Below are 18799 nucleotides of genomic sequence, written 5' to 3'. Positions count from 1 at the left end.
TGGCACGAGTGTGGGTTAGGTTTAGGTCAAACAGTGACTGCTCTTTCATTTCTGCATCAACTACACCTTTGCTGACTATATTCATGCCTCTTGGCCGCAAAGCTTCGGTAGCGTTGAGTTCCTCCTCAACAGAATGCCAATTGAACCATTGTGAAAAAGAAATTCGCTGTTCCCGCCCAGTTTCAAACTGGGGACCTTTCGCGTGTGAGGCGAACGTGATAACCACTACACTACGTAAAACTAGCTCCCTCAAACAGTCCAACATTTTTAATTGAAGGCTCTGTAAAATGTGCATAAAGGTAATGTCTTCTAAAGCCCACAGTCGGCTAAAAAGGGTTCATACTTTTCATCAAAAGTAAGCAGCTGTTTCTGCTCGGTTTCGAACCGAGGATCTTTCGCGTGTTAGGCGAACGTGATGACCACTACACTACAGAAACTCCCCACTTCCACACTAGTTCTTTTTCGGCATAATCTATACAATGATGTGCCCAAACGCAAATAGGCAATCTGCGTAAATCCCACACACAACAGGACAGAGTTCATTCGGCCTGGCAGTCTACGCCGAGTTTCCAAATAATTTCCCTTAACTTACCTCTGAATTAAGGCGTTTGCAGCTTGGACCACCTGCCTACCAGACAGCCATTTCACCACAGAAAGAACAAAAGCCCCCACCTGTTTCCGCCCAGTTTTGAGCTGGGGACCTTTCGCGTGTAAGGCGAATGTGATAACCTCTACACTACGGAAACCTGCGGTCAAGGTTGGATCTGACCTTTTCATCGAACGCTTCTTGGAGCACGAATAAAATTACAGATTGCGTTGTGCTCTTCAGTCTGCAAATAGCTTTTTTTTGAGTGGCAAACCAAGCATTTTTCCAGTTGTCTGAAGGATTGCTCTGTGACCATTACTTTTTTGCTCTTTATTAAGTTATTTAATTTAATTGTTTTTAACGTTATACAAAATATTTTGTCTTTGAGTGCACCATCCATCTGTTCATTGAAACTGCCTGGTTTAAAGTACAGAGTCTGTCGGTGTGGCAGTTACTGCTGCCTAGTGTGGCTTAATAATTGTCTTTACACCTGTGTAAAGACAGGCCTTCGTGACGTAGAGCTACTGCCTAACAGAGGGCCACTCTGACAAATAACTTCTTTCGTGTTCCTCAGAAGAAAGCCACGCAGGCTTGAAATGGCACGAGTGTGGGTTAGGTTTAGGTCAAACAGTGACTGCTCTTTCATTTCTGCATTAACTACACATTTGCTGACTATATTCATGCCTCTTGGCATGAAAAAAGCCGAAAGCTTCGGTAGCGTTGAGTTCCTCCTCAACAGAATGCCAATTGAACCATTGTGAAAAAGAGATTCACTGTTCCCACCCAGTTTCAAACTGGGGACCTTTCGCGTGTGAGGCGAACGTGATAACCACTACACTACGGAAACCTACCTACCTACCTCTCCAAACAGTCCAACATTTTTAATTGAAGGCTCTGTAAAATGTGCATAAAGGTAATGTCTTCTAAAGCCCACAGTCGGCTAAAAAGGGTTCATACTTTTCATCAAAAGGAAGCAGCTGTTTCTGCTCGGTTTCGAACCGAGGACCTTTCACGTGTTAGGCGAACGTGATGACCACTACACTACAGAAACTCCCCACTTCCACACTAGTTCTCTTTCGCCATAATCTATACAATGATGTGCCCAAACGCAAATAGGCAATCTGCGTAAATCCCACACACAACAGGACAGAGTTCATTCGGCGTGGCAGTCTATGCTGAGTTTCCAAATAATTTCCCTTAACTTACCTCGGAATTAAGGCGTTTGCAGCTTGGACCACCTGCCTACCAGACAGCCATTTCACCACAGAAAGAACAAAAGCCCCCACCTGTTTCCGCCCAGTTTTGAGCTGGGGACCTTTCGCGTGTAAGGCGAATGTGATAACCTCTACACTACGGAAACCTGCAGTCAAGGTTGGATCTGACCTTTTCATCGCACGCTTCTTGGAGCACGAATAAAATTATAGATTGTGTTGTGCTCTTCAGTCTGCAAATAGCTTTTTTTTGAGTGGCAAACCAAGCATTTTTCCAGTTGTCTGAAGGATTGCTCTGTGACCATTACTTTTTTGCACGTTTTTAGGTTATTTAATTTAATTGTTTTTAACTTTTTATACGAAATATTTTGTCGTTGAGAGCACCATCCATCTGTTCATTGAAACTGCCTGGTTTAAAGTACAGAGTCTGTCGGTGTGGCAGTTACTGCTGCCTAGTGTGGCTTAATAATTGTCTTCACACCTGTGTAAAGAAAGGCCTTCTTGACGTAGAGCTGCTGCCTAACAGAGGGCCACTCTGACAAATATCTTCTTTCGTGTTCCTCAGAAGAAAGCCACGCAGGCTTGAAATGGCACGAGTGTGGGTTAGGTTTAGGTCAAACAGTGACTGCTCTTTCATTTCTGCATCAACTACACCTTTGCTGACTATATTCATGCCTCTTGGCCGCAAAGCTTCGGTAGCGTTGAGTTCCTCCTCAACAGAATGCCAATTGAACCATTGTGAAAAAGAAATTCGCTGTTCCCGCCCAGTTTCAAACTGGGGACCTTTCGCGTGTGAGGCGAACGTGATAACCACTACACTACGTAAAACTAGCTCCCTCAAACAGTCCAACATTTTTAATTGAAGGCTCTGTAAAATGTGCATAAAGGTAATGTCTTCTAAAGCCCACAGTCGGCTAAAAAGGGTTCATACTTTTCATCAAAAGTAAGCAGCTGTTTCTGCTCGGTTTCGAACCGAGGATCTTTCGCGTGTTAGGCGAACGTGATGACCACTACACTACAGAAACTCCCCACTTCCACACTAGTTCTTTTTCGGCATAATCTATACAATGATGTGCCCAAACGCAAATAGGCAATCTGCGTAAATCCCACACACAACAGGACAGAGTTCATTCGGCGTGGCAGTCTACGCCGAGTTTCCAAATAATTTCCCTTAACTTACCTTTGAATTAAGGCGTTTGCAGCTTGGACCACCTGCCTACCAGACAGCCATTTCACCACAGAAAGAACAAAAGCCCCCACCTGTTTCCGCCCAGTTTTGAGCTGGGGACCTTTCGCGTGTAAGGCGAATGTGATAACCTCTACACTACGGAAACCTGCGGTCAAGGTTGGATCTGACCTTTTCATCGAACGCTTCTTGGAGCACGAATAAAATTACAGATTGCGTTGTGCTCTTCAGTCTGCAAATAGCTTTTTTTTGAGTGGCAAACCAAGCATTTTTCCAGTTGTCTGAAGGATTGCTCTGTGACCATTACTTTTTTGCTCTTTATTAAGTTATTTAATTTAATTGTTTTTAACGTTATACAAAATATTTTGTCTTTGAGTGCACCATCCATCTGTTCATTGAAACTGCCTGGTTTAAAGTACAGAGTCTGTCGGTGTGGCAGTTACTGCTGCCTAGTGTGGCTTAATAATTGTCTTTACACCTGTGTAAAGACAGGCCTTCGTGACGTAGAGCTACTGCCTAACAGAGGGCCACTCTGACAAATAACTTCTTTCGTGTTCCTCAGAAGAAAGCCACGCAGGCTTGAAATGGCACGAGTGTGGGTTAGGTTTAGGTCAAACAGTGACTGCTCTTTCATTTCTGCATTAACTACACATTTGCTGACTATATTCATGCCTCTTGGCATGAAAAAAGCCGAAAGCTTCGGTAGCGTTGAGTTCCTCCTCAACAGAATGCCAATTGAACCATTGTGAAAAAGAGATTCACTGTTCCCACCCAGTTTCAAACTGGGGACCTTTCGCGTGTGAGGCGAACGTGATAACCACTACACTACGGAAACCTACCTACCTACCTCTCCAAACAGTCCAACATTTTTAATTGAAGGCTCTGTAAAATGTGCATAAAGGTAATGTCTTCTAAAGCCCACAGTCGGCTAAAAAGGGTTCATACTTTTCATCAAAAGGAAGCAGCTGTTTCTGCTCGGTTTCGAACCGAGGACCTTTCACGTGTTAGGCGAACGTGATGACCACTACACTACAGAAACTCCCCACTTCCACACTAGTTCTCTTTCGCCATAATCTATACAATGATGTGCCCAAACGCAAATAGGCAATCTGCGTAAATCCCACACACAACAGGACAGAGTTCATTCGGCGTGGCAGTCTATGCTGAGTTTCCAAATAATTTCCCTTAACTTACCTCGGAATTAAGGCGTTTGCAGCTTGGACCACCTGCCTACCAGACAGCCATTTCACCACAGAAAGAACAAAAGCCCCCACCTGTTTCCGCCCAGTTTTGAGCTGGGGACCTTTCGCGTGTAAGGCGAATGTGATAACCTCTACACTACGGAAACCTGCAGTCAAGGTTGTATCTGACCTTTTCATCGCACGCTTCTTGGAGCACGAATAAAATTACAGATTGCGTTGTGCTCTTCAGTCTGCAAATAGCTTTTTTTTGAGTGGCAAACCAAGCATTTTTCCAGTTGTTTGACGGATTGCTCTGTGACCATTACTTTTTTGCTCTTTTTTAGGTTATTTAATTTAATTGTTTTTAACATTATACGAAATATTTTGTCTTTGAGTGCACCATCCATCTGTTCATTGAAACTGCCTGGTTTAAAGTACAGAGTCTGTCGGTGTGGCAGTTACTGCTGCCTAGTGTGGCTTAATAATTGTCTTCACACCTGTGTAAAGAAAGGCCTTCGTGACGTAGAGCTGCTGCCTAACAGAGGGCCACTCTGACAAATATCTTCGTTCGTGTTCCTCAGAAGAAAGCCACGCAGGCTTGAAATGGCACGAGTGTGGGTTAGGTTTAGGTCAAACAGTGACTGCTCTTTCATTTCTGCATCAACTACACCTTTGCTGACTATATTCATGCCTCTTGGCTGCAAAGCTTCGGTAGCGTTGAGTTCCTCCTCAAAAGAATGCCAATTGAACCATTGTGAAAAAGAGATTCAGTGTTCCCGCCCAGTTTCAAACTGGGGACCTTTTGCTTGTGAGGCGAACGTGATAACCACTACACTACGGAAGCCTACCTACCTCCCTCAAACAGTCCAACATTTTTAATTGAAGGCTCTGTAAAATGTGCATAAAGGTAATGTCTTCTAAAGCCCACAGTCGGCTAAAAAGGGTTCATACTTTTCATCAAAAGGAAGCGGCTGTTTCTGCTCGGTTTCGAACCGAGGACCTTTCGCGTGTTAGGCGAACGTGATAACCACTACACTACAGAAACTCCCCACTTACACACTAGTTCTCTTTCGCCATAATCTATACAATGATGTGCCCAAAAGCAAATAGGCAATCTGTGTAAATCCCACACACAACAGGACAGAGTTCATTCGGCGTGGCAGTCTACGCCGAGTTTCCAAATAATTTCCCTTAACTTACCTCGGAATTAAGGCGTTTGCAGCTTGGACCACCTGCCTACCAGACAGCCATTTCACCACAGAAAGAAAAAAAGCCCCCACCTGTTTCCGCCCAGGGGACCTTTCGCGTGTAAGGCGAATGTGATAACCTCTACACTACGGAAACCTGCAGTCAAGGTTGTATCTGACCTTTTCATCGCACGCTTCTTGGAGCACGAATAAAATTACAGATTGCGTTGTGCTCTTCAGTCTGCAAATAGCTTTTTTTTGAGTGGCAAACCAAGCATTTTTCCAGTTGTTTGAAGGATTGCTCTGTGACCATTACTTTTTTGCTCTTTTTTAGGTTATTTAATTTAATTGTTTTTAACATTATACGAAATATTTTGTCTTTGAGTGCACCATCCATCTGTTCATTGAAACTGCCTGGTTTAAAGTACAGAGTCTGTCGGTGTGGCAGTTACTGCTGCCTAGTGTGGCTTAATAATTGTCTTCACACCTGTGTAAAGAAAGGCCTTCGTGACGTAGAGCTGCTGCCTAACAGAGGGCCACTCTGACGAATATCTTCGTTCGTGTTCCTCAGAAGAAAGCCACGCAGGCTTAAAATGACACGAGTGTGGGTTAGGTTTAGGTCAAACAGTGACTGCTCTTTCATTTCTGCATCAACTACACCTTTGCTGACTATATTCATGCCTCTTGGCCGCAAAGCTTCGGTAGCGTTGAGTTCCTCCTCAAAAGAATGCCAATTGAACCATTGTGAAAAAGAGATTCAGTGTTCCCGCCCAGTTTCAAACTGGGGACCTTTTGCTTGTGAGGCGAACGTGATAACCACTACACTACGGAAGCCTACCTACCTCCCTCAAACAGTCCAACATTTTTAATTGAAGGCTCTGTAAAATGTGCATAAAGGTAATGTCTTCTAAAGCCCACAGTCGGCTAAAAAGGGTTCATACTTTTCATCAAAAGGAAGCAGCTGTTTCTGCTCGGTTTCGAACCAAGGACCTTTCGCGTGTAAGGCGAACGTGATGACCACTACACTACAGAAACTCCCCACTTCCACACTAGTTCTCTTTCGCCATAATCTATACAATGATGTGCCCAAACGCAAATAGGCAATCTGTGTAAATCCCACACACAATAGGACAGAGTTCATTCGGCGTGGCAGTCTACGCCGAGTTTCCAAATAATTTCCCTTAACTTACCTCGGAATTAAGGCGTTTGCAGCTTGGACCACCTGCCTACCAACCAGCCATTTCACCACAGAAAGAACAAAAGCCCCCTCCTGTTTCGAGCTGGGGACCTTTCGCGTGTAAGGCGAATGTGATAACCTCTAAACTACGGAAACCTGCAGTCAAGGTTGGATCTGACCTTTTCATCGCACGCTTCTTGGAGCACGAATAAAATTACAGATTGCGTTGTGCTCTTCAGTCTGCAAATAGCTTTTTTTAGAGTGGCAAACCTCGGAACTTACCTCGGAAATAAGGCGTTTGCAGCATGGACCACCTGCCTACCAGACAGCCATTTCACCAAAGAAAGAACAAAAGCCCCCACCTGTTTCCGCCCAGTTTCGAACTGGGAACCTTTCGCGTGTGAGGAGAACATGATAACCACTACACTACGGAAACCTACCTACCTACCTACCTACCTCCCTCAAACAGTCCAACATTTTTAAATGAAGGCTCTGTAAAATGTGCATAAAGGTAATGTCTTCTAAAGCCCACAGTCGGCTAAAAAGGGTTCATACTTTTCATCAAAAGGAAGCAGCTGTTTCTGCTCGGTTTCGAACCAAGGACCTTTCGCGTGTTAGGCGAACGTGATGACCACTACACTACAGAATCTCCCCACTTTCACAGTAGTCCTCTTTCGCCATAATCTATACAATGATGTGCCCAAGCGCAAATAGGCAATCTGCGTAAATCCCACACACAACAGGACAAAGTTCATTCGGCGTGGCAGTCTACGCCGAGTTTCCAAATAATTTCCCTTAACTTACCTCGGAATTAAGGCGTTTGCAGCTTGGACCACCTGCCTACCAGACAGCCATTTCACCACAGAAAGAACAAAAGCCCCCACCTGTTTCCGCCCAGTTTCGAGCTGGGGACCTTTCGCGTGTAAGGCGAATGTGATAACCTCTAAACTACGGAAAGCTGCAGTCAAGGTTGGATCTGACCTTTTCATCGCACGCTTCTTGGAGCACGTATAAAATTACAGATTGCGTTGTGCTCTTCAGTCTGCAAATAGCTTTTTTTTGAGTGGCAAACCAAGCATTTTTCCAGTTGTCTGAAGGATTTCTCTGTGACCATTACTTTTTTGCTCTTTTTTAGGTTATACGAAATATTTTGTCTTTGAGTGCACCATCCATCTGTTCATTGAAACTGCCTGGTTTAAAGTACAGAGTCTGTCGGTGTGGCAGTTACTGCTGCCTAGTGTGGCTTAATAATTGTCTTCACACCTGTGTAAAGAAAGACCTTCGTGACGTAGAGCTGCTGCCTAACAGAGGGCCACTCTGACAAATATCTTCTTTCGTGTTCCTCAGAAGAAAGCCACGCAGGCTTGAAATGGCACGAGTGTGGGTTAGGTTTAGGTCAAACAGTGACTGCTCTTTCATTTCTGCATCAACTACACCTTTGCTGACTATATTCATGCCTCTTGGCCGCAAAGCTTCGGTAGCATTGAGTTCCTCCTCAACAGAATGCCAATTGAACCATTGTGAAAAAGAGATTCACTGTTCCCGCCCAGTTTCGAACTGGGGACCTTTCGCGTGTGAGGCGAACGTGATAACCACTACACTACGGAAACCTACCTCCCTCAAACAGTCACACATTTTTAATTGAAGGCTCTGTAAAATGTGCATAAAGGTAATGTCTTCTAAAGCCCACAGTCGGCTAAAAAGGGTTCATACTTTTCATCAAAAGGAAGCAGCTGTTTCTGCTCGGTTTCGAACCGAGGACCTTTCGCGTGTGAGGCGAACGTGATAACCACTACACTACGGAAACCTACCTCCCTCAAACAGTCCAACATTTTTAATTGAAGGCTCTGTAAAATGTGCATAAAGGTAATGTCTTCTAAAGCCCACAGTCGGCTAAAAAGGGTTCATATCATCAAAAGGAAGCAGCTGTTTCTGCTCGGTTTCGAACCAAGGACCTTTCGCGTGTGAGGCAAACGTGATGACCACTACACTACAGAAACTCCCCACTTCCACAGTAGTTCTCTTTCGCCATAATCTATACAATGATGTGCCCAAACGCAAATAGGCAATCTGCGTAAATCCCACACACAACAAGACAGAGTTCATTCGGCTTGGCAGTCTACGCCGAGTTTCCAAGTAAATTCCCTTAACTTACCTCGGAATTAAGGCGTTTGCAGCTTGGACCACCTGCCTACCAGACAGCCATTTCACCACAGAAAGAACAAAAGCCCCCTCCTGTTTCCGCCCAGTTTTGAGCTGGGGACCTTTCGCGTGTAAGGCAAATGTGATAACCTCTAAACTACGGAAACCTGCAGTCAAGGTTGGATCTGACCTTTTCATCGCACGCTTCTTGGAGCACGTATAAAATTACAGATTGCGTTGTGCTCTTCAGTCTGCAAATAGCTTTTTTTAGAGTGGCAAACCAAGCATTTTTCCAGTTGTCTGAAGGATTGCTCTGTGACCATTACTTTTTTGCTCTTTTTTAGGTTATTTAATTTAATTGTTTTTAACGTTATACGAAATATTTTGTCTTTGAGTGCACCATCCATCTGTTCATTGAAACTGCCTGGTTTGAAGTACAGAGTCTATCGGTGTGGCAGTTACTGCTGCCTAGTGTGGCTTAATAATTGTCTTCACACCTGTGTAAAGAAAGGCCTTCGTGACGTAGAGCTGCTGCCTAACAGAGGGCCACTCTGACAAATATCTTCTTTCATGTTCCTCAGAAGAAAGCCACGCAGGCTTGAAATGGCACGAGTGTGGGTTAGGTTTAGGTCTAACAGTGACTGCTCTTTCATTTCTGCATCAACTACACCTTTGCTGACTATATTCATGCCTCTTGGCCGCAAAGCTTCGGTAGCATTGAGTTCCTCCTCAACAGAATGCCAATTGAACCATTGTGAAAAAGAGATTCACTGTTCCCGCCCAGTTTCGAACTGGGGACCTTTCGCGTGTGAGGCGAACGTGATAACCACTACACTACGGAAACCTACCTACCTCTAAAACAGTCCAACATTTTTAATTGAAGTCTCTGTAAAATGTGCATAAAGGTAATGTCTTCTAAAGCCCACAGTCGGCTAAAAAGGGTTCATACTTTTCATCAAAAGGAAGCAGCTGTTTCTGCTCGGTTTCAAACCGAGGACCTTTCGCGTGTTAGGCGAACGTGATGACCACTACACTACAGAAACTCCCCACTTCTACACTAGTTCTCTTTCGCCATAATCTATACAATGATGTGCCCAAAAGCAAATAGGCAATCTGTGTAAATCCCACACACAACAGGACAGAGTTCATTCGGCTTGGCAGTCTACGCCGAGTTTCCAAATAATTTCCTTTAACTTACCTCGGAATTAAGGCGTTTGCAGCTTGGACCACCTGCCTACCAGACAGCCATTTCACCACAGAAAGAAAAAAAGCCCCCACCTGTTTCCACCCAGTTTCGAGCTAGGGACCTTTCGCGTGTAAGGCGAATGTGATAACCTCTACACTACGGAAACCTGCAGTCAAGGTTGTATCTGACCTTTTCATCGCACGCTTCTTGGAGCACGAATAAAATTACAGATTGCGTTGTGCTCTTCAGTCTGCAAATAGCTTTTTTTTGAGTGGCAAACCAAGCATTTTTCCAGTTGTTTGAAGGATTGCTCTGTGACCATTACTTTTTTGCTCTTTTTTAGGTTATTTAATTTAATTGTTTTTAACATTATACGAAATATTTTGTCTTTGAGTGCACCATCCATCTATTCATTGAAACTGCCTGGTTTAAAGTACAGAGTCTGTCGGTGTGGCAGTTACTGCTGCCTAGTGTGGCTTAATAATTGTCTTCACACCTGTGTAAAGAAAGGCCTTCGTGACGTAGAGCTGCTGCCTAACAGAGGGCCACTCTGACAAATATCTTCTTTCGTGTTCCTCAGAAGAAAGCCACGCAGGCTTGAAATGGCACGAGTGTGGGTTAGGTTTAGGTCAAACAGTGACTGCTCTTTCATTTCTGCATCAACTACACCTTTGCTGACTATATTCATGCCTCTTGGCCGCAAAGCTTCGGTAGCATTGGGTTCCTCCTCAACAGAATGCCAATTGAACCATTGTGAAAAAGAGATTCACTGTTCCCGCCCAGTTTCGAACTGGGGACCTTTCGTGTGTGAGGCGAACGTGATAACCACTACACTACGGAAACCTACCCGCTAAAACAGTCCAACATTTTTAATTGAAGTCTCTGTAAAATGTGCATAAAGGTAATGTCTTCTAAAGCCCACAGTCGGCTAAAAAGGGTTCATACTTTTCATCAAAAGGAAGCAGCTGTTTCTGCTCGGTTTTGAACCAAGGACCTTTCCCGTGTTAGGTGAACGTGATGACCACTACACTACAGAAACTCCCCACTTCCACACTAGTTCTCTTTCGCCATAATCTATACAATGATGTGCCCAAAAGCAAATAGGCAATCTGTGTAAATCCCACACACAACAGGACAGAGTTCATTCGGCGTGGCAGTCTACGCCGAGTTTCCAAATAATTTCCCTTAACTTACCTCGGAATTAAGGCGTTTGCAGCTTGGACCAGCTGCCTACCAGACAGCCATTTCACCACAGAAAGAAAAAAAGCCCCCACCTGTTTCCGCCCAGTTTCGAGCTGGGGACCTTTCGCGTGTAAGGCGAATGTGATAACCTCTACACTACGGAAACCTGCAGTCAAGGTTGTATCTGACATTTTCATCGCACGCTTCTTGGAGCACGAATAAAATTACAGATTGCGTTGTGCTCTTCAGTCTGCAAATAGCTTTTTTTTGAGTGGCAAACCAAGCATTTTTCCAGTTTTTTGAAGGATTGCTCTGTGACCATTACTTTTTTGCTCTTTTTTAGGTTATTTAATTTAATTGTTTTTAACATTATACGAAATATTTTGTCTTTGAGTGCACCATCCATCTGTTCATTGAAACTGCCTGGTTTAAAGTACAGAGTCTGTCGGTGTGGCAGTTACTGCTGCCTAGTGTGGCTTAATAATTGTCTTCACACCTGTGTAAAGAAAGGCCTTCGTGACGTAGAGCTGCTGCCTAACAGAGGGCCACTCTGACAAATATCTTCTTTCGTGTTCCTCAGAAGAAAGCCACGCAGGCTTGAAATGGCATGAGTGTGGGTTAGGTTTAGGTCAAACAGTGACTGCTCTTTCATTTCTGCATCAACTACACCTTTGCTGACTATATTCATGCCTCTTGGCCGCAAAGCTTCGGTAGCATTGAGTTCCTCCTCAACAGAATGCCAATTGAACCATTGTGAAAAAGAGATTCACTGTTCCCGCCCAGTTTCGAACTGGGGACCTTTCGCGTGTGAGGCGAACGTGATAAGCACTACACTACGGAAACCTACCCGCTAAAACAGTCCAACATTTTTAATTGAAGTCTCTGTAAAATGTGCATAAAGGTAATGTCTTCTAAAGCCCACAGTCGGCTAAAAAGGGTTCATACTTTTCATCAAAAGGAAGCAGCTGTTTCTGCTCGGTTTTGAACCAAGGACCTTTCCCGTGTTAGGTGAACGTGATGACCACTACACTACAGAAACTCCCCACTTCCACACTAGTTCTCTTTCGCCATAATCTATACAATGATGTGCCCAAAAGCAAATAGGCAATCTGTGTAAATCCCACACACAACAGGACAGAGTTCATTCGGCGTGGCAGTCTACGCCGAGTTTCCAAATAATTTCCCTTAACTTACCTCGGAATTAAGGCGTTTGCAGCTTGGACCAGCTGCCTACCAGACAGCCATTTCACCACAGAAAGAAAAAAAGCCCCCACCTGTTTCCGCCCAGTTTCGAGCTGGGGACCTTTCGCGTGTAAGGCGAATGTGATAACCTCTACACTACGGAAACCTGCAGTCAAGGTTGTATCTGACATTTTCATCGCACGCTTCTTGGAGCACGAATAAAATTACAGATTGCGTTGTGCTCTTCAGTCTGCAAATAGCTTTTTTTTGAGTGGCAAACCAAGCATTTTTCCAGTTGTTTGAAGGATTGCTCTGTGACCATTACTTTTTTGCTCTTTTTTAGGTTATTTAATTTAATTGTTTTTAACATTATACGAAATATTTTGTCTTTGAGTGCACCATCCATCTATTCATTGAAACTGCCTGGTTTAAAGTACAGAGTCTGTCGGTGTGGCAGTTACTGCTGCCTAGTGTGGCTTAATAATTGTCTTCACACCTGTGTAAAGAAAGGCCTTCGTGACGTAGAGCTGCTGCCTAACAGAGGGCCACTCTGACAAATATCTTCTTTCGTGTTCCTCAGAAGAAAGCCACGCAGGCTTGAAATGGCACGAGTGTGGGTTAGGTTTAGGTCAAACAGTGACTGCTCTTTCATTTCTGCATCAACTACACCTTTGCTGACTATATTCATGCCTCTTGGCCGCAAAGCTTCGGTAGCATTGGGTTCCTCCTCAACAGAATGCCAATTGAACCATTGTGAAAAAGAGATTCACTGTTCCCGCCCAGTTTCGAACTGGGGACCTTTCGCGTGTGAGGCGAACGTGATAACCACTACACTACGGAAACCTACCCGCTAAAACAGTCCAACATTTTTAATTGAAGTCTCTGTAAAATGTGCATAAAGGTAATGTCTTCTAAAGCCCACAGTCGGCTAAAAAGGGTTCATACTTTTCATCAAAAGGAAGCAGCTGTTTCTGCTCGGTTTTGAACCAAGGACCTTTCCCGTGTTAGGTGAACGTGATGACCACTACACTACAGAAACTTCCCACTTCCACACTAGTTCTCTTTCGCCATAATCTATACAATGATGTGCCCAAAAGCAAATAGGCAATCTGTGTAAATCCCACACACAACAGGACAGAGTTCATTCGGCGTGGCAGTCTACGCCGAGTTTCCAAATAATTTCCCTTAACTTACCTCGGAATTAAGGCGTTTGCAGCTTGGACCAGCTGCCTACCAGACAGCCATTTCACCACAGAAAGAAAAAAAGCCCCCACCTGTTTCCGCCCAGTTTCGAGCTGGGGACCTTTCGCGTGTAAGGCGAATGTGATAACCTCTACACTACGGAAACCTGCAGTCAAGGTTGTATCTGACATTTTCATCGCACGCTTCTTGGAGCACGAATAAAATTACAGATTGCGTTGTGCTCTTCAGTCTGCAAATAGCTTTTTTTTGAGTGGCAAACCAAGCATTTTTCCAGTTGTTTGAAGGATTGCTCTGTGACCATTACTTTTTTGCTCTTTTTTAGGTTATTTAATTTAATTGTTTTTAACATTATACGAAATATTTTGTCTTTGAGTGCACCATCCATCTATTCATTGAAACTGCCTGGTTTAAAGTACAGAGTCTGTCGGTGTGGCAGTTACTGCTGCCTAGTGTGGCTTAATAATTGTCTTCACACCTGTGTAAAGAAAGGCCTTCGTGACGTAGAGCTGCTGCCTAACAGAGGGCCACTCTGACAAATATCTTCTTTCGTGTTCCTCAGAAGAAAGCCACGCAGGCTTGAAATGGCACGAGTGTGGGTTAGGTTTAGGTCAAACAGTGACTGCTCTTTCATTTCTGCATCAACTACACCTTTGCTGACTATATTCATGCCTCTTGGCCGCAAAGCTTCGGTAGCATTGGGTTCCTCCTCAACAGAATGCCAATTGAACCATTGTGAAAAAGAGATTCACTGTTCCCGCCCAGTTTCGAACTGGGGACCTTTCGCGTGTGAGGCGAACGTGATAACCACTACACTACGGAAACCTACCCGCTAAAACAGTCCAACATTTTTAATTGAAGTCTCTGTAAAATGTGCATAAAGGTAATGTCTTCTAAAGCCCACAGTCGGCTAAAAAGGGTTCATACTTTTCATCAAAAGGAAGCAGCTGTTTCTGCTCGGTTTTGAACCAAGGACCTTTCGCGTGTTAGGTGAACGTGATGACCACTACACTACAGAAACTCCCCACTTCCACACTAGTTCTCTTTCGCCATAATCTATACAATGATGTGCCCAAAAGCAAATAGGCAATCTGTGTAAATCCCACACACAACAGGACAGAGTTCATTCGGCGTGGCAGTCTACGCCGAGTTTCCAAATAATTTCCCTTAACTTACCTCGGAATTAAGGCGTTTGCAGCTTGGACCAGCTGCCTACCAGACAGCCATTTCACCACAGAAAGAAAAAAAGCCCCCACCTGTTTCCGCCCAGTTTCGAGCTGGGGACCTTTCGCGTGTAAGGCGAATGTGATAACCTCTACACTACGGAAACCTGCAGTCAAGGTTGTATCTGACATTTTCATCGCACGCTTCTTGGAGCACGAATAAAATTACAGATTGCGTTGTGCTCTTCAGTCTGCAAATAGCTTTTTTTTGAGTGGCAAACCAAGCATTTTTCCAGTTGTTTGAAGGATTGCTCTGTGACCATTACTTTTTTGCTCTTTTTTAGGTTATTTAATTTAATTGTTTTTAACATTATACAAAATATTTTGTCTTTGAGTGCACCATCCATCTGTTCATTGAAACTGCCTGGTTTAAAGTACAGAGTCTGTCGGTGTGGCAGTTACTGCTGCCTAGTGTGGCTTAATAATTGTCTTCACACCTGTGTAAAGAAAGGCCTTTGTGACGTAGAGCTGCTGCCTAACAGAGGGCCACTCTGACAAATATCTTCTTTCGTGTTCCTCAGAAGAAAGCCACGCAGGCTTGAAATGGCACGAGTGTGGGTTAGGTTTAGGTCAAACAGTGACTGCTCTTTCATTTCTGCATCAACTACACCTTTGCTGACTATATTCATGCCTCTTGGCCGCAAAGCTTCGGTAGCATTGAGTTCCTCCTCAACAGAATGCCAATTGAACCATTGTGAAAAAGAGATTCACTGTTCGCGCCCAGTTTCGAACTGGGGACCTTTCGCGTGTGAGGCGAACGTGATAACCACTACACTACGGAAACCTACCTACCTACCTACCTACCTCTAAAACAGTCCAACATTTTTAATTGAAGTCTCTGTAAAATGTGCATAAAGGTAATGTCTTCTAAAGCCCACAGTCGGCTAAAAAGGGTTCATACTTTTCATCAAAAGGAAGCAGCTGTTTCTGCTCGGTTTCGAACCAAGGACCTTTCGCGTGTTAGGCGAACGTGATGACCACTACACTACAGAAACTCCCCACTTCCACACTAGTTCTCTTTCGCCATAATCTATACAATGATGTGCCCAAAAGCAAATAGGCAATCTGTGTAAATCCCACACACAACAGGACAGAGTTCATTCCGCGTGGCAGTCTACGCCGAGTTTCCAAATAATTTCCCTTAACTTACCTTGGAATTAAGGCGTTTGCAGCTTGGACCAGCTGCCTACCAGACAGCTATTTCACCACAGAAAGAAAAAAAGCCCCCACCTGTTTCCGCCCAGTTTCGAGCTGGGGACCTTTCACGTGTAAGGCGAATGTGATAACCTCTACACTACAGAAACCTGCAGTCAAGGTTGTATCTGACCTTTCCATCGCACGCTTCTTGGAGCACGAATAAAATTACAGATTGCGTTGTGCTCTTCAGTCTGCAAATAGCTTTTTTTTGAGTGGCAAACCAAGCATTTTTCCAGTTGTCTGAAGGATTGCTCTGTGACCATTACTTTTTGCTCCTTTTTAGGTTATTTAATTTAATTGTTTTTAACATTATACGAAATATTTTGTCTTTGAGTGCACCATCCATCTGTTCATTGAAACTGCCTGGTTTAAAGTACAGAGTCTGTCGGTGTGGCAGTTACTGCTGCCTAGTGTGGCTTAATAATTGTCTTCACACCTGTGTAAAGAAAGGCCTTCGTGACGTAGAGCTGCTGCCTAACAGAGGGCCACTCTGACAAATTTCTTCGTTCGTGTTCCTCAGAAGAAAGCCACGCAGGCTTAAAATGGCACGAGTGTGGGTTAGGTTTAGGTCAAACAGTGACTGCTCTTTCATTTCTGCATCAACTACACCTTTGCTGACTATATTCATGCCTCTTGGCCGCAAAGCTTCGGTAGCGTTGAGTTCCTCCTCAAAAGAATGCCAATTGAACCATTGTGAAAAAGAGATTCACTGTTCCCACCCAGTTTCAAACTGGGGATCTTTTGCTTGTGAGGCGAACGTGATAACCACTACACTACGGAAGCCTACCTACATCCCGCAAACAGTCCAACATTTTTAATTGAAGGCTCTGTAAAATGTGCATAAAGGTAATGTCTTCTAAAGCCCACAGTCGGCTAAAAAGGGTTCATACTTTTCATCAAAACGGAGCAGCTGTTTCTGCTCGGTTTCGAACCAAGGACCTTTCGCGTGTTAGGCGAACGTGATGACCACTACACTACAGAAACTCCCCACTTCACAGTAGTTCTCTTTCGCTATAATCTATACAATGATGTGCCCAAACGCAAATAGGCAATCTGCGTAAATCCCACACACAAAAGGACAAAGTTCATTCGGGGTGGCAGTCTACGCCGAGTTTCCAAATAATTTCCCTTAACTTACCTCGGAATTAAGGGGTTTGCAGCTTGGACCAGCTGCCTACCAGACAGCCATTTCACCACAGAAAGAAAAAAAGCCCCCACCTGTTTCCGCCCAGTTTCGAGCTGGGGACCTTTCGCGTGTAAGGCGAATGTGATAACCTCTACACTACGGAAACCTGCAGTCAAGGTTGTATCTGACATTTTCATCGCACGCTTCTTGGAGCACGAATAAAATTACAGATTGCGTTGTGCTCTTCAGTCTGCAAATAGCTTTTTTTTGAGTGGCAAACCAAGCATTTTTCCAGTTGTTTGAAGGATTGCTCTGTGACCATTACTTTTTTGCTCTTTTTTAGGTTATTTAATTTAATTGTTTTTAACATTATACGAAATATTTTGTCTTTGAGTGCACCATCCATCTGTTCATTGAAACTGCATGGTTTAAAGTACAGGGTCTGTCGGTGTGGCAGTTACTGCTGCCTAGTGTGGCTTAATAATTGTCTTCACACCTGTGTAAAGAAAGGCCTTCGTGACGTAGAGCTGCTGCCTAACAGAGGGCCACTCTGACAAATATCTTCTTTCGTGTTCCTCAGAAGAAAGCCACGCAGGCTTGAAATGGCACGAGTGTGGGTTAGGTTTAGGTCAAACAGTGACTGCTCTTTCATTTCTGCATCAACTACACCTTTGCTGACTATATTCATGCCTCTTGGCCGCAAAGCTTCGGTAGCATTGGGTTCCTCCTCAACAGAATGCCAATTGAACCATTGTGAAAAAGAGATTCACTGTTCCCGCCCAGTTTCGAACTGGTGACCTTTCGCGTGTGAGGCGAACGTGATAACCACTACACTACGGAAACCTACCAGCTAAAACAGTCCAACATTTTTAATTGAAGTCTCTGTAAAATGTGCATAAAGGTAATGTCTTCTAAAGCCCACAGTCGGCTAAAAAGGGTTCATACTTTTCATCAAAAGGAAGCAGCTGTTTCTGCTCGGTTTTGAACCAAGGACCTTTCCCGTGTTAGGTGAACGTGATGACCACTACACTACAGAAACTCCCCACTTCCACACTAGTTCTCTTTCGCCATAATCTATACAATGATGTGCCCAAAAGCAAATAGGCAATCTGTGTAAATCCCACACACAACAGGACAGAGTTCATTCGGCGTGGCAGTCTACGCCGAGTTTCCAAATAATTTGCCTTAACTTACCTCGGAATTAAGGCGTTTGCAGCTTGGACCAGCTGCCTACCAGACAGCCATTTCACCACAGAAAGAAAAAAAGCCCCCACCTGTTTCCGCCCAGTTTCAAGCTGGGGACCTTTCGCGTGTAAGGCGAATGTGATAACCTCTACACTACGGAAACCTGCAGTCAAGGTTGTATCTGACATTTTCATCGCACGCTTCTTGGAGCACGAATAAAATTACAGATTGCGTTGTGCTCTTCAGTCTGCAAATAGCTTTTTTTTGAGTGGCAAACCAAGCATTTTTCCAGTTGTTTGAAGGATTGCTCTGTGACCATTACTTTTTTGCTCTTTTTTAGGTTATTTAATTTAATTGTTTTTAACATTATACGAAATATTTTGTCTTTGAGTGCACCATCCATCTATTCATTGAAACTGCCTGGTTTAAAGTACAGAGTCTGTCGGTGTGGCAGTTACTGCTGCCTAGTGTGGCTTAATAATTGTCTTCACACCTGTGTAAAGAAAGGCCTTCGTGACGTAGAGCTGCTGCCTAACAGAGGGCCACTCTGACAAATATCTTCTTTCGTGTTCCTCAGAAGAAAGCCACGCAGGCTTGAAATGGCACGAGTGTGGGTTAGGTTTAGGTCAAACAGTGACTGCTCTTTCA

At 44.1% G+C, this 18799-nt stretch overlaps 38 non-coding genes across 38 annotated transcripts; all 38 read right to left on the bottom strand.

The window, feature by feature from the left end:
• Positions 1-364: 364 nt before the first annotated feature.
• On the bottom strand, positions 365-437 carry trnav-aac (transfer RNA valine (anticodon AAC)). Its single transcript has one exon. It is a non-coding gene; the product is annotated as a tRNA-Val (tRNA).
• Positions 438-673: 236 nt separating this feature from the next.
• trnav-uac (transfer RNA valine (anticodon UAC)) lies at positions 674-746 on the bottom strand. Its single transcript has one exon. It is a non-coding gene; the product is annotated as a tRNA-Val (tRNA).
• A 614-nt stretch (positions 747-1360) lies between these two features.
• Positions 1361-1433, bottom strand: trnav-cac (transfer RNA valine (anticodon CAC)). Its single transcript has one exon. It is a non-coding gene; the product is annotated as a tRNA-Val (tRNA).
• A 131-nt stretch (positions 1434-1564) lies between these two features.
• trnav-aac (transfer RNA valine (anticodon AAC)) lies at positions 1565-1637 on the bottom strand. Its single transcript has one exon. It is a non-coding gene; the product is annotated as a tRNA-Val (tRNA).
• Positions 1638-1873: 236 nt separating this feature from the next.
• trnav-uac (transfer RNA valine (anticodon UAC)) lies at positions 1874-1946 on the bottom strand. Its single transcript has one exon. It is a non-coding gene; the product is annotated as a tRNA-Val (tRNA).
• An 803-nt stretch (positions 1947-2749) lies between these two features.
• On the bottom strand, positions 2750-2822 carry trnav-aac (transfer RNA valine (anticodon AAC)). The gene has a single exon. It is a non-coding gene; the product is annotated as a tRNA-Val (tRNA).
• A 236-nt stretch (positions 2823-3058) lies between these two features.
• On the bottom strand, positions 3059-3131 carry trnav-uac (transfer RNA valine (anticodon UAC)). The gene has a single exon. It is a non-coding gene; the product is annotated as a tRNA-Val (tRNA).
• A 614-nt stretch (positions 3132-3745) lies between these two features.
• On the bottom strand, positions 3746-3818 carry trnav-cac (transfer RNA valine (anticodon CAC)). The gene has a single exon. It is a non-coding gene; the product is annotated as a tRNA-Val (tRNA).
• A 131-nt stretch (positions 3819-3949) lies between these two features.
• trnav-aac (transfer RNA valine (anticodon AAC)) lies at positions 3950-4022 on the bottom strand. Its single transcript has one exon. It is a non-coding gene; the product is annotated as a tRNA-Val (tRNA).
• Positions 4023-4258: 236 nt separating this feature from the next.
• On the bottom strand, positions 4259-4331 carry trnav-uac (transfer RNA valine (anticodon UAC)). Its single transcript has one exon. It is a non-coding gene; the product is annotated as a tRNA-Val (tRNA).
• An 805-nt stretch (positions 4332-5136) lies between these two features.
• Positions 5137-5209, bottom strand: trnav-aac (transfer RNA valine (anticodon AAC)). Its single transcript has one exon. It is a non-coding gene; the product is annotated as a tRNA-Val (tRNA).
• Positions 5210-6313: 1104 nt separating this feature from the next.
• trnav-uac (transfer RNA valine (anticodon UAC)) lies at positions 6314-6386 on the bottom strand. Its single transcript has one exon. It is a non-coding gene; the product is annotated as a tRNA-Val (tRNA).
• A 718-nt stretch (positions 6387-7104) lies between these two features.
• On the bottom strand, positions 7105-7177 carry trnav-aac (transfer RNA valine (anticodon AAC)). Its single transcript has one exon. It is a non-coding gene; the product is annotated as a tRNA-Val (tRNA).
• An 888-nt stretch (positions 7178-8065) lies between these two features.
• Positions 8066-8138, bottom strand: trnav-cac (transfer RNA valine (anticodon CAC)). Its single transcript has one exon. It is a non-coding gene; the product is annotated as a tRNA-Val (tRNA).
• Positions 8139-8262: 124 nt separating this feature from the next.
• trnav-cac (transfer RNA valine (anticodon CAC)) lies at positions 8263-8335 on the bottom strand. The gene has a single exon. It is a non-coding gene; the product is annotated as a tRNA-Val (tRNA).
• A 120-nt stretch (positions 8336-8455) lies between these two features.
• trnav-cac (transfer RNA valine (anticodon CAC)) lies at positions 8456-8528 on the bottom strand. The gene has a single exon. It is a non-coding gene; the product is annotated as a tRNA-Val (tRNA).
• A 913-nt stretch (positions 8529-9441) lies between these two features.
• On the bottom strand, positions 9442-9514 carry trnav-cac (transfer RNA valine (anticodon CAC)). The gene has a single exon. It is a non-coding gene; the product is annotated as a tRNA-Val (tRNA).
• Positions 9515-9640: 126 nt separating this feature from the next.
• Positions 9641-9713, bottom strand: trnav-aac (transfer RNA valine (anticodon AAC)). Its single transcript has one exon. It is a non-coding gene; the product is annotated as a tRNA-Val (tRNA).
• A 236-nt stretch (positions 9714-9949) lies between these two features.
• trnav-uac (transfer RNA valine (anticodon UAC)) lies at positions 9950-10022 on the bottom strand. Its single transcript has one exon. It is a non-coding gene; the product is annotated as a tRNA-Val (tRNA).
• A 604-nt stretch (positions 10023-10626) lies between these two features.
• Positions 10627-10699, bottom strand: trnav-cac (transfer RNA valine (anticodon CAC)). The gene has a single exon. It is a non-coding gene; the product is annotated as a tRNA-Val (tRNA).
• Positions 10700-10822: 123 nt separating this feature from the next.
• On the bottom strand, positions 10823-10895 carry trnav-aac (transfer RNA valine (anticodon AAC)). Its single transcript has one exon. It is a non-coding gene; the product is annotated as a tRNA-Val (tRNA).
• A 236-nt stretch (positions 10896-11131) lies between these two features.
• Positions 11132-11204, bottom strand: trnav-uac (transfer RNA valine (anticodon UAC)). Its single transcript has one exon. It is a non-coding gene; the product is annotated as a tRNA-Val (tRNA).
• A 604-nt stretch (positions 11205-11808) lies between these two features.
• trnav-cac (transfer RNA valine (anticodon CAC)) lies at positions 11809-11881 on the bottom strand. The gene has a single exon. It is a non-coding gene; the product is annotated as a tRNA-Val (tRNA).
• A 123-nt stretch (positions 11882-12004) lies between these two features.
• On the bottom strand, positions 12005-12077 carry trnav-aac (transfer RNA valine (anticodon AAC)). Its single transcript has one exon. It is a non-coding gene; the product is annotated as a tRNA-Val (tRNA).
• Positions 12078-12313: 236 nt separating this feature from the next.
• Positions 12314-12386, bottom strand: trnav-uac (transfer RNA valine (anticodon UAC)). Its single transcript has one exon. It is a non-coding gene; the product is annotated as a tRNA-Val (tRNA).
• A 604-nt stretch (positions 12387-12990) lies between these two features.
• trnav-cac (transfer RNA valine (anticodon CAC)) lies at positions 12991-13063 on the bottom strand. The gene has a single exon. It is a non-coding gene; the product is annotated as a tRNA-Val (tRNA).
• Positions 13064-13186: 123 nt separating this feature from the next.
• trnav-aac (transfer RNA valine (anticodon AAC)) lies at positions 13187-13259 on the bottom strand. Its single transcript has one exon. It is a non-coding gene; the product is annotated as a tRNA-Val (tRNA).
• Positions 13260-13495: 236 nt separating this feature from the next.
• On the bottom strand, positions 13496-13568 carry trnav-uac (transfer RNA valine (anticodon UAC)). Its single transcript has one exon. It is a non-coding gene; the product is annotated as a tRNA-Val (tRNA).
• Positions 13569-14172: 604 nt separating this feature from the next.
• On the bottom strand, positions 14173-14245 carry trnav-cac (transfer RNA valine (anticodon CAC)). The gene has a single exon. It is a non-coding gene; the product is annotated as a tRNA-Val (tRNA).
• A 123-nt stretch (positions 14246-14368) lies between these two features.
• Positions 14369-14441, bottom strand: trnav-aac (transfer RNA valine (anticodon AAC)). The gene has a single exon. It is a non-coding gene; the product is annotated as a tRNA-Val (tRNA).
• Positions 14442-14677: 236 nt separating this feature from the next.
• trnav-uac (transfer RNA valine (anticodon UAC)) lies at positions 14678-14750 on the bottom strand. The gene has a single exon. It is a non-coding gene; the product is annotated as a tRNA-Val (tRNA).
• Positions 14751-15354: 604 nt separating this feature from the next.
• trnav-cac (transfer RNA valine (anticodon CAC)) lies at positions 15355-15427 on the bottom strand. Its single transcript has one exon. It is a non-coding gene; the product is annotated as a tRNA-Val (tRNA).
• A 138-nt stretch (positions 15428-15565) lies between these two features.
• On the bottom strand, positions 15566-15638 carry trnav-aac (transfer RNA valine (anticodon AAC)). The gene has a single exon. It is a non-coding gene; the product is annotated as a tRNA-Val (tRNA).
• Positions 15639-16751: 1113 nt separating this feature from the next.
• Positions 16752-16824, bottom strand: trnav-aac (transfer RNA valine (anticodon AAC)). The gene has a single exon. It is a non-coding gene; the product is annotated as a tRNA-Val (tRNA).
• Positions 16825-17059: 235 nt separating this feature from the next.
• Positions 17060-17132, bottom strand: trnav-uac (transfer RNA valine (anticodon UAC)). The gene has a single exon. It is a non-coding gene; the product is annotated as a tRNA-Val (tRNA).
• A 604-nt stretch (positions 17133-17736) lies between these two features.
• On the bottom strand, positions 17737-17809 carry trnav-cac (transfer RNA valine (anticodon CAC)). The gene has a single exon. It is a non-coding gene; the product is annotated as a tRNA-Val (tRNA).
• Positions 17810-17932: 123 nt separating this feature from the next.
• On the bottom strand, positions 17933-18005 carry trnav-aac (transfer RNA valine (anticodon AAC)). Its single transcript has one exon. It is a non-coding gene; the product is annotated as a tRNA-Val (tRNA).
• Positions 18006-18241: 236 nt separating this feature from the next.
• Positions 18242-18314, bottom strand: trnav-uac (transfer RNA valine (anticodon UAC)). Its single transcript has one exon. It is a non-coding gene; the product is annotated as a tRNA-Val (tRNA).
• Between the last annotated feature and the right edge of the window lie 485 nt (positions 18315-18799).

Source organism: Carassius carassius, chromosome 22, assembly GCF_963082965.1.
Source record: "Carassius carassius chromosome 22, fCarCar2.1, whole genome shotgun sequence".
In the NCBI taxonomy this organism is placed as follows: domain Eukaryota; kingdom Metazoa; phylum Chordata; class Actinopteri; order Cypriniformes; family Cyprinidae; genus Carassius; species Carassius carassius.
The sequence above is the reverse complement of the archived record's forward strand: the minus strand, read 5'-3'. Positions and strand labels throughout refer to the sequence as shown.